This window comes from Oryx dammah, unplaced genomic scaffold (assembly GCF_014754425.2).
Source record: "Oryx dammah isolate SB20612 unplaced genomic scaffold, SCBI_Odam_1.1 HiC_scaffold_18, whole genome shotgun sequence".
Lineage (NCBI taxonomy): Eukaryota > Metazoa > Chordata > Mammalia > Artiodactyla > Bovidae > Oryx > Oryx dammah.
Window position 1 is genome coordinate 25,469,588 of NW_024070202.1, and position 10,957 is coordinate 25,480,544.

Consider the following 10,957-nt stretch of genomic DNA (forward strand, 5'->3'; position numbering starts at 1 on the left):
GGAGTATGGCCGCTTTCACCCCATGGTGATATAGGTTTGTTGAAGAATTACTGCTAATTGTATGCATTGCATCTCAGACACAGTATGGTATGCATATATCAATAATTCTTTTGGGTCTCACAACTGCTTTTGTGAGACAAAGGTCATAATTCCTTCCATTTTACTGATGTGGAACATGAAATTTCTCACTTGCCAAAGGAACCAATCGGCTGTTATGCCAGGTCTGCCTAAACAATACTGACCTCCAATGGAGAGGACAGTGTTTCCAATTTGTCATCAGTACTCTTCCATGTGAGGTTTAGCTCTTTAATGCCTATCTTGACAAAATATAACAGTAAACTACTTTTCAGTGAACAGTGAGCAATATCTCCTACAGCAAACTTCCCTGGATGAAATTGAGATGAACTAAGGGAAGAAGGCACTGCAGATTATAACATGCCATTGAAATTAAAATTTCTTCTTATCGTGAATGATGGCTCTTATGTCACCATCCTATAATACAAATTAAATTTTTTCTAAATATTGTTACTTCCTCATTTTATTAACTGACTTCAAAATCTTCTATTATTTTGAACTTCTCATTTCAAAAATTTTCTGACCACAAATATTCCATTTCAAAACTGTTCTGACCACCACAATTCTTCTCGAATAGAAGGGTAATATAAATAAATAAATTGAAACTGAGCCCCCTATTGATGATGAAATATTCCCCCCAAATGGCATAGTAACTCAATTTTTGATGGTCTTTGTTCTTAAACTTCGGAAAGTTTTTTAAAGCATCAAATATGTTCAGTTGGTTTTTCAAAGATCCCTAGTACAACAGAGAGAGGTTATTACCCCTTAGAAAAACCATATTTTCATTTCCCCAATAACTTGTCCTAGCTTAACAGTCAAGGACCAAGGCCACAAACTTGCAAAATTTCAGGAGAAACCATTCCCAGAAAGTATATTGTAAACTTGCTTCCTGAAGTTTGGTACTGCAATAGTCAAGACAAAAACTTTCAATTATTATTTCATTCAGTTCAGTTCAGTTCAGTTCAGTCGCTCAGTCATGTCTGAGTCTTTGCGACCCCATGAATTGCAGCACGCCAGGCCTCCCTGTCCATCACCAACTCCCAGAGTTCACTCAGACTCACGTCCATCGAGTCAGTGATGCCATCCAGCCATCTCATCCTCTGTTGTCCCCTTCTCCTCCTGCCCCCAATCCCTCCCAGCATCAGAGTCTTTTCCAATGAGTCAACTCTTCACATGAGGTGGCCAAAGTACTGGAGTTTCAGCTTCAGCATCATTCCTTCCAAAGAACACCCAGGGCTGATCTCTTTTAGAATGAATTGGTTGGATCTCCTTGCAGTTCAAGGGACTCTCAAGAGTCTTCTCCAACACCACAGTTCAAAAGCGTCAATTCTTTGATGCTCAGCTTTCTTCACAGTCCAACTCTCACATCCATACGTGACCACTGGAAAAACCATAGCCTTGACTAGATGGACCTTTGTTGGCAAAGTAATGTCTCTGCTTTTGAATATGCTATCTAGGTTGGTCATAACTTTCCTTCCAAGGAGTAAGTGTCTTTTAATTTCATGGCTGCAATCACCATCTGCAGTGATTTTGGAGCCCCCAAAAATAAACTCTGTTACTGTTTCCACTGTTTCCCCAGTGATGGGACCAGATGCCATGATCTTAGTTTTCTGAATGTTGACTTTTAAGCCAACTTTTTCACTCTGCTCTTTCACTTTCATCAAGAGCCTTTTTAGTTCCTCTTCACTTTCTGCCATAAGGGTGGTGTCATCTGCATGTCTGAGGTTATTGAGATTTCTCCCGACAATCTTGATTTCAGCTTGTGCTTCTTACAGCCCAGAGTTTCTCATGATGTACTCTGCATATAAGTTAAATAAGCAGGGTGACAATATACAGCCTTGACGTACTCCTTTTCCAGTTTGGAACCAGTCTGTTGTTCCATGTCCAGTTCTAACTGTTGCTTCCTGATCTGCATATAGGTTTCTCAAGAGGCAGGTCAGGTGGTCTGGTATTCCCATCTCTTTCAGAATTTTCCATATTCCATTGCTGGTTATTAACTAATTTTCCAAAGAATGTGGGAATTTTTGTGTGTGTTAGGTTTAGGAGTTTTAAAAACATGATGTATGTGCCTAAATTACATGTTTCAGATCTTTGAAAGAAAGGATGAATTAATATTTGCTTATTATTTTTCCTGGTAAGTACTATTAATTGAGTGAACATCTTAAAAAATTGAATAATTTCAATATTACCATAAATTTGAAGTGGCAATTTTTTTGTAAAAGAGTTTATATAAATTATTTAAAAATTAAACTGAAGCTCAACTAAAGAGTTTATTGTAGGAAGGAAAGTGACCTCTTCATGGATGGAAATTAAATGCTTTCATAAAGTGATATGTTGTAGTTATTGTGACAGCCCAAATTATATTAATAACTAGTTGGGAATTGAGATAAAATGTTGCTAAGTTTCAAAGACTTGGCTTTTAATTGAGTTTTGTGTGATTGCTACATGAATGAAGTGAAATCTAAGTATTTCTCCTAACACACACATATATGTTTAGAATTCATTGTCTACAATAACAATAATCTAGAAAAAAAAAAGTAGGTGTACCCTCAAGAGCATACAAGATAATCCATTAGGATACAGAAAGTAAATATTAAAGCTTCTATTTGTGTTGTTTTATTTTTTATTCTCTTCTTAAAATGTAATTTTTATGAATCTTCTAATATATTGACATTGATAACTGTGTATAATATTTAAATTTTTAAAATATATATTGCTAGTGGATGCTCAGTTTTGTATGGTTCAGTCACTCAGTCGTCTCCGACTCTTTGCGATCCCATGGGCTGCAGCACACCAGGCCTCCCTGTCCATCACCAACTCTCAGAGCTTACTCAAACTCATGTCCGTTGAGTCGGTGATGCCATCCAACCATCTCATCCTCTGTCATCCCCTTCTCCTCCTGCCTTCAATCTTTCCCAGCATCAGGGTCTTTTCCAATGAGTCAGTTCTTTGCATCAGGTGGCCAAAGTATTAAAGTTTCAGCTTCAGCATCAGTCCTTCTGATAAATGTCCAGGGTTGATTTCCTTTAGGATTGACTGATTTGATCTCCTTGCAGTCCAAGAGACTCTCGGGAGTCTTCTCCAACACAATTCAAAAGCATCAATTCTTCAGCACTCAGCTTTCTTTATTGTTCAACTCTCACATCCATACATGACTACTGGAAAAACCATAGCTTCCACTAGATGGACTTTTGTTGGCAAAGTAATGTCTCTGCTTTTTAATATGCTGTCTAGGTTGGTCATAGCTTTTCTTCCAAGGAGCAAGCATCTTTCCATTTCAGTCACCATCTGCAGGGATTTTGAAGCCCAAGAAAATTAAGTCTGTCATGTTTTCCATTGTTTCCCCATCTACTTACTATGAAGTGATGAGACCAAATGCCATGATCTTAGTTTTCCTGAATGGTGAGTTTTAAGCCAAATTTTTCACTCCACTCTTTCATTTTCATCAAGAGGTTCTTCAGTTTTTCTTTGATTTCTGCCATATAGGTGGTATCATCTGCATATCTGAAGTTATTGATATTTCTCCCAGCAATCTTGATTCTAGCTGGTGCTTCATCCAGCTTGGCATTTTGCATGATATACTCTGCACATAAGTTAAATAAGCAGGGTGACAATATATAGCCTTGATATACTCCTTTCCCGATTTGGAACCAGTCTGTAGTTCCATGTCCAGTTCTAACTGTTCCTTCTTGACCTGCATACAGATTTCTCAGGAGGCAGGTCAGGTGCTCTGGTATTCCTGTCTCTTTCAGAATTTTCCACAGTCTGTTGTGATCCACACAGTCAAAGGGTTTGACATAGTGAATAAAGCAAAGTAGATGTTTTTCTGGAACACTCTTCTTTTTTGATGATCCAACAGATGTTGGTTCCTCTGCCCTTTCTAAATCCAGCTTGACCATCTGGAAGTTCATGATTCACATACTACTGAAGCCTGGCTTGGAGACTTTAGAGCATTACTTTACTAGCGTGTGAGATGAGTGCAATTGTGCAGTAGTTTGAACATTCTTTGGCATTGCCTTTCTTTGGGATTGGAATGAGAACTAACCTTTTTCAGTCCTGTGGCCACAGCTGAATTTTCCAAATTTTCTGGCATATTGAGTGCAGCACTTTCACAGCATCATCTTTTAGGATTTGAAATAGCTCACCTGGAATTTCATCACCTACACTAACTTTGCTTGTAGTGATGCTTCCTAAGGTCCACTTGACTTCGCTCCAGGATGTCTGGCTCTAGTTGAGTGATAACACCATCATGGTTATCTGGGTCATGAAGATATTTTTGTATAGTTCTGTGTATTCTTACCAACTCTTCTTAGTATCTTCTGTTTCTATTAGGTCCATACCATTTCTGTCCTTTATCGAGCCCATCTTTGCATGAAATATTCCCTTGGTATCTCTAGTTTTCTTGAAGAGATCTCTAGTCTTTCCCATTCCATTGTTTTCCTCTATTTCTTTGCATTGATCACTAAGGAAGGCTTTCTTATCTCTCCTTGCTATTCTTTGGAACTCTGCATTTAAATGGGTATATCTTTCCTCCTCTCCTTTGCCTTTCTCTTCTCTTCTTTTCTCAGCTATTTGTAAGGCCTCCTCAGACAACCGTTTTGTCTTTTTGCACTTCTTTTTACTGGGGATGGTCTTGTCACTTCCTCCTGTACAGTGTCGTGAACCTCTGTCCATAGTTCTTCAGGCACTCTATCAGATCTAATCTCTTGAATCTATTTGTCACTTTCACTGTATAATCGTAAGGGATTTGATTTAGGTCATATCCAAATGGTCTGGTAGTTTCCCTACTTTCTTCAATTTAAGTCTAAATTTGGCAATAAGGAATTCATGATCTGAGCCACAGCCAGCTCCTGGTCTTGCTTTTGCTGACTGTATAGAGTTTCTCCATCTTTGGCTGCAAAAATACAATCAATCTGATTTCAGTGTTGACCATCTGGTGATGATGTCTATGTGTCATGTCTTCTCTTGTGTTGTTGGAAGAGGGTGTTTGCTATGACCAGTGTGTTGTCTTGGCAAAACTCTGTTATCCTTTGTCCTGCTTCATTCCATACTCCAAGGCCAAATTTGCCTGTTACTGCAGGTATCTCTTGATTTCCTACTTTTGTATTCTAGTCCCCTATAATGAAAATGACATCATTTTTTGGGTGTTAGTTCTAGAAAGTCTTGTAGGTCTTACTGTTCAACTTCAGCTTCTTCAGCATTACTGGTTGGGGCATAGACTAGGATTACCATGATATTGAATGTTTTGCCCTAGAAACAAACAGAGATCATTCTGTCATTTTTGAGATTGTATCCAAGAACTGCATTTTGGACTCTTTTGTTGACTGTGAGGGATATTCCATTTCTCCTAAGGGATTCTACCCCAGGGAGTAGATATAATGATCATCCGAGTTAAATTCTTCCATTCCAGTCCTTTTTAGTTCACTGATTCCTAAAATGTTGATGTTTACTTTTGCCATCTCTTGTTTGACCACTTCCAGTTTGCCTTGATTCATGGACCTAACATTCCAGGTTCCTATGCCATATTGCTCTTTACAGCATCAGACTTTACTTCCATTACCATTCACATCCGCAACTGGACGTTGTTTTTGCTTTGGTTCTGTCTCTTCATTATTTCTGGAGTTATTTCTCCACTCTTCCCCAGTAGCATATTGGGCACCTACTGACCTGGGGAGTTCATCTTTCAGTATCCTACATTTTTGCCTTTTCCTACTGTTCCTGGGGTTCTGAAGGCCAGAATACTTAAGTGGTTTGTCATTCCCTTCTCCAGTTCTGACATTTTGTCAGAACTCTCCATCATGACCCGTCCATCTTGGATGGCCCTTTGGCTCTACGGCGTGACTCATAGTTTCATTGAGTTAGACAAGGCTGTGGTCCAAGTGATTAGTTTGATTAGTTTTCTCTGACTGTGGTTTTCATTCTGTCTGCCCTCTGATGGATGAGGATAAGAGGCTTAGGGTAAGTGGATGCTCAGAATTTGTTTAATGATAGAGATTCATATCTAACAAAGTTTAGACCTAATGTTCTATTGTTCTGCACTTATTTTTTAACACTTAAGTAATGACTAAGTCTTCTCAGGCCTCTACTATCTTTATGATCTTAGCTGAGTTATTAAATTCCTTTGTGTGCAAAATAGAACTAATAATGATATGTTGCAGTAGCTGTAGTGATGATTGTATCATTTTTCTGAGAACTGTTTTGTAAGAGATAGAGTGTTATTCAAATGTGTGGGAACACCATGAGAGCAGACAATAGTTCATTTTTGTATTTCCAGGATTTTTCACAGTAGCTGGAAAATAGAATATGTTTAATAAATAAATAAATGAATGAATGAGGATCTACATATATGATTAACATTCTTATGTGAAAAAGCAAAATGTGGTGGAAAACATAAATGATCATAAATGAGAAAAATCAAATTAAGTTTTGCTCTATCTATTGACTGTGATTTTTATTTTAAACAAATCATTCATTTTTGCTGAGTTCAGTTTTTTTCCTCTATAAACTAAACATAATAATATCATTTTCCCATCCTACCTCACAGAGTTGCTTTTTGGGATAAAATTTATGTGAACTATATATGTGAAAGTTTATCATGAACTCGTAAGAAATTTCTCTGCTAACACTGGTGATGATTTCTTGTGGCTCTATCATCTCCTGCTAAATTGCACTTGACTAGAAGGAAAAGTTCCTCCCTGCCTTATGCTCTTGTTACATTCCTTTCTGTGCTTAACACATGCTTTATCCATAATAAATTCTTTATTTTATTTTATTTAAAGCCATGTTAAGGAATGGTGACCTTCTGTTTTCAAACCTGCCCATGCTTTTGAGAAAAACACTGGTGGTGTTTGAGGGGTTCCGACCAGTACCAACTTGTGTCCCCCCAAGCACTTTTTATCGGTAAGAAGACAAAGCATGTAACTGAAGAGAACGCTTGATTTATACCTGTCTAGGCAATCAACCTGCCACCCACAGAAATGCTGGAAGTTTGGCAGTTAATCAGCAAGGCAATTTTTGTCCTCTATTCTTCACTGATGATCCTTTCAGTTCGTTCCATAATGGTGCTCCTTAGTCATTTTGTCCTGTAGTAAAAGCTGTGTGAATAGGGACTTTGTCTCTACAGCCAGAACAGTGCCTGGTATATCCTGGATGTTTAAGAAATACCTGGAGGAAGAATGAATCAAGAATTCATGGAATGAAGAATATGTATGCTCAATTAAAATTTTGAAGTATTTACCCAAACATTGATTTGGTTTAATTCAGTAAAAATTTCCCCCAATTTCCGTCTTTATAGAAGATTTTAAAAACTAGAGCTTATGCTGAATTCTTGCAATTTCACCCCTGTGTTTATGTATATGCATTTGTTTTCAATACATATGAATAATGGACATCTTTTTTATTAAAATTCCTATTTTTTCTGAAGATTGTAATTCCACATTCAAGAAAAATAAAAAAATAACCACTATGTTTGAACATCCATTCTTAAGCATATGTCTTTCTTTGAGCTAATTACACCTTTTTTCTAAATATATAACTCAAGAAATAATTTTCTACACAAACTAAAGAGGTTACAGAATGAAAATTTAAATTGAACCATTCAAAAAATCATTATTTTTTTTCAGAAGTTGCATCACGTATTTGAGTATTTTAAAAAATCGCATTTTCAAACCTGATTAAGTGTGCTTTCCCAAGACTCGAAACGTAGGTGTAATTTTTCGCACTCTCCAATATAGTATAGCACTTTTCTTATTTTTTTAAGATTTATTGATTTACTTACTTATGTGGCTGCACCAGGTATTAGTTGCCACACACGAGATCTTCCTTGTGTCATGAAGGATATTTTTGTTTGTTTTTTAGTTGCAGCATGTGGGATCTAGTCCCCTGGCCAGGCATCCAGGGACTGAATGCAGGCCCCCTGCATTAGGATTGTGCAACCTGAACCACTGTGCAACTAAGGAAGTCCCCAGTATAGCACTTTTCTAAAACAGTTGAATATTATCTCTGCAAGATTTATAGAGTAAGAAAACTGAGGGCCCAGAGTTTTGTATCGACCTGCTCAACAAACCATATAAGTTCCTTCTTCTCTCACCTTGCCCACCTTCTGGTGGGTCAACTGATGAGAAATTAATTGACCAAAAGGCAAGGAGTAGGGGATGAAGGGCAAAGTCCTGAATAAAGAGAAGTGAACAATTAAACTCTGAATCAGTTCAGTTCAGTTCAATTCAGTCACTCAGTCGTGTCTGACTCTTCGCGACCCCATGAATCACAGCAAGCCAGGCCTCCCTGTCCATCACCATCTCCCGGAGTTCACTCAAACTCACGTCCATGGAGTCGGTAATGCCATCCAGCCATCTCCTCCTCTGTTGTCCCCTTTTCCTCCTGCCCCTAATCCCTCCCAGCATCAGAGTCTTTTCCAATGAGTCAACTCTTCGCATGAGGTGGCCAAAGTACTGGAGTTTCAGCTTTAGCATCATTCCTTCCAAAGAACACCTAGGGCTGATCTCCTTTATAGTCAAGAGTTAGCTCAATTGGTAAAGACTCCGCCTGCAATGCAGGAGACCCTGGTTTAATTCCTGGGTTGGGAAGATCTGCTGGAGAAGGGACAGGCTACCCACTCCAGTATTCTTGGGCTTTCCTAGTGGCTCAGCTGGTAAAGAATCTGCCTGCAATATGGGAGACCTGGGTTCTCCTGCAGGAAGAATCTGCCTGCAATGCAGGAGACCTGCGTTCGATCCCTGGATTGGGAAGATCCCCTGGAGAAGGGAAAAGCTACCCACTCCAGTATTCTGGCCTGGAGAATTCCATGGACTAGATAGTACATGGGCTCCCAAAAAGTCAGACATGACTGAGCGACTTTCACTTTCAACTTAAAATAGCTTTTTACAAAGGAGAATTCAAATTGCTGTCTCCTTACCGGATGGAGAATTCAGTCTGTCAAGATGAGTTGATTCTCCAGCAGATGATGTAACCTGACAGCTAACAACATGTAGGGATCTGGTAACTAGGCCAAGAAATTGGTAATAGAGAGTAAGTAGTGGTGAATTTTTTTCTAATCAATGAGGACTACGTTTCTTAGAGGTTGTTTAGTCTATGCTGTTACACATTAACAGCATATGTAACACATTACATATTTTAAACACATTTTCTGCTTTTCAAATTGCTAGAATTATAAAAATGGATTGTTTTGCTCACAAATTATTACAGGAAAAATTGATGATCAAAAGTGTATTTATTGACTTGTGTTCATATCCTAGAATACCAAGAATATTTCACAGACAGATTGGCCTAATTCAGATTCCTTTGAATAGTGGCTAAGTTGGACTCAAGTAGAATTTAATTTAGAGTTTGATCTATAAATAGTGATTTACTATAATACAGTAGGGCAGTTTAGGTGACAGGTGTAACTCTCATTATTAATTATATGTAAAAAATTTCTGAGATGCCTTAAGAATATAACCAAGGCGGAAAAAAAAAGATTGAAAAAAAAAAAAAGGATTCATGCACTATCTGGATCTCAGCTAATAAAAATTAATTAATAGGTCTAAATTATGTCTGTCCACAATGCAGCCAGAGTACCCATTTCCCAGATGTTCTTAATGTCACCAATCCCATAATAATTCCTCAAATGCAGACAGTATCTCCTTGGGGGTGGGGGAATTATAAAAGAGAACAGATGCCAGTGGAATAAGGGAGAGCAATGGTAGGTATGTTGGGTAGAATAATTGTAGTTGTTAAAGCAAGACTATTCAAGGAACAATGCATAATTGTGCATCACCAAAAAGTCACAATGATCAACTGATCAGTCTACAACACCCTCCACTAGAGAGGAGTACCTCCTTTTCAAGAAGTACCCAGAACACTGGGAAGCAAATGGCATTTCTGAACAGCCATCTCTTCTGCATATGGTGACTATGTTTATCACACAAGGGATCCTTTCTTTCAGGGTGCCTCCTTCGTTGGAGATCCTTGGCTAATCTTTGCTGTACTCTTAATTTCTTTTGTTGTACCTTGTGCCATTCATCTATTTTCTGGTTTGCTTATTTGTCTCCCAGTCTAAACTGTAAACTACCCATGGTCATTTTTCCTGGGAGGGAGATAACTTTTTATTAAATTATAATATCTGTGCAGGAAAGTACACATATCCTTAGTGTAGAGGTCAATGAATGTTCACAAACTGAACACAACTGTATAGCAAGTTTTCAGATTAAGAAGCAGAGGAGCAGCAACAACCCGGAAGACTCTGATACTATGTTCTAGGTTGTTATATGCTAAAAGTAAACGTTTCCTGACTCCAAAAACTGTGATTTCTTTTGCTTTTCTTGAACTTTATATAAATAGAATTATATAGTATGTAACAAGTATGTGCCTGATTTCTTTTAGCCAACACAATGTTTATGAAACTCGTATTGTTGTGTGTAACTGTAGATCACCCTTATTGCTCTCTGGGCTTACTTGTTTATCCATTCTATTCCTGATTTGAATTTTCAATTTCTAGTTGGAACTATTCCAAATAATGCTGTTTTAAATATAAATTCACAAAAAGTATAAATCCTTGGTAAACGTGCATACTTATCTCTATGGTGTATATGTAGTAGCATGATTTGGGGGTCATAGGGTATACAGATATTCAGTTTCATTAGACGTAGCAGACAGTTTTCTAAAGCATTTAAACTAATTTCCCGTTTTACCATCAGTGTGCAGGTGAGAAATAATATCTGGTTTGGAGTGACTTGTCTGAAGCTTTAAGTATGTATTTTCTGATAGAAAAAAAAAAAAAAATCTGGTTTGTTCACCATGTTATCTCCTGCACATGTCACAGCACTTAGCACCATGTAGGTACTCAAGAAGTGTTGGCTGAATAAATTAAATTCATCTATGGTAG